This window comes from Carlito syrichta, unplaced genomic scaffold, assembly GCF_000164805.1.
Source record: "Carlito syrichta isolate Samal-C Ts95f unplaced genomic scaffold, Tarsius_syrichta-2.0.1 Scaffold174522, whole genome shotgun sequence".
NCBI classification, from domain to species: Eukaryota; Metazoa; Chordata; class Mammalia; order Primates; family Tarsiidae; genus Carlito; species Carlito syrichta.
In genome coordinates this window covers 121,329-122,464 of record NW_007118618.1, presented here as the reverse complement: position 1 = coordinate 122,464, position 1,136 = coordinate 121,329, and the positions used below count along the sequence as shown (strand labels likewise).

Here is a 1,136-nt window from a genome sequence, read left to right as displayed (position 1 = left end):
GGTCTCGCAGATCTGTCTCTTGTTTCAACAGTGTTTGGACAGAACAGACCCGGGGAATCCTCTCTTCAGCCTCCGACCGCCCTCCGATCTCCTCTCCACTTGCAGCCACTGAGAGCACCTTCTCGGCCCCCTCCTGCTTCTGGGACCAGAGAACACCATGTTTGCGTTAGCTCCTTCTTGCCCACCAACCGTGAGCTCCCAGGTTCCCAGAAATTATTCCACCGAGATGGTGACGGCCATCAACAGCCGGGACAATTTGCATCTGCGGGCCTCCTACACCTACCTCTCTCTGGGCTTCCCTTTCCATCTCGATGATGTGGCTCTGGAAGGCGGGGGTTACTTCTTCCGCGAATTGGCTGAGGAGAAGCATGAGGGTGCCAAGTGTCTCTTGAAGACGCAAAACCAGCGTGGCGGCCACACCCTCTGCCAGGATATCCAGAAGCCGTCTCAAGATGTGTGGGGGGAAAACCCTGGATGCCATGGAAGCCAGCATGGCCCTGGAGAAGAACCTGAACCAAGCCCTTTTGTACCTTCATGCCCTGGGATCTGCCCGCACAGACCCCCATCTCTGTGACTTCCTAGAGAACTACTTTCTAGATGAGGAAGTGAAACTCATCAAGAAGATGGGGCACCCCCTGACCAAACTTCGCAGGCTAGCCAGCCCAAGGCTGGGCTGGGTGAGTATCTCTTCGAAAGGCTCACCCTCAAGCACGACTAGGAGCCCAGCGACCTCTGAAGGGCCCCTCTCAAAGTATCAGGGCTTCTGCCTGAGCCTCCTCCCCCAGCCACTAGGTAGCTTTTTAACCACCCTAAAAAACCACCCTCTCCAAAGCCCTGAACTAAATGGAAATAAAGCTTTTTGCAAGGGGAAAAAAAGTCAGTGCTGAGATTAAAAAACCCTGTGCTAGAGGGACTTTCCCAATATGGCAATCTCTCTTCAAGTAGGTTCAAAGTTTCAAAAGGTCTTCTTTGCTCCCTTATATTCGATTCTATAGTAGGATAGGCATATTGCCTTTTTCTCATTTTAGATAGCCCAAAAGCAGAGCCTGAGACAAGGCTCTCATGACATGGCATGCTTACAAGTAGTTTAGTTTGGAAAATGACCCCAAGGAACAGAAATGGGTATACTAGAAAGA

The 1,136-nt window shown here is 51.6% G+C and overlaps 1 pseudogene; it reads left to right on the top strand.

Moving 5' to 3' along the window:
• The first annotated feature begins 6 nt into the window (after positions 1 to 6).
• On the top strand, positions 7 to 718 carry LOC103252877 (annotated as a pseudogene).
• The last annotated feature ends 418 nt before the right edge of the window (positions 719 to 1,136 follow it).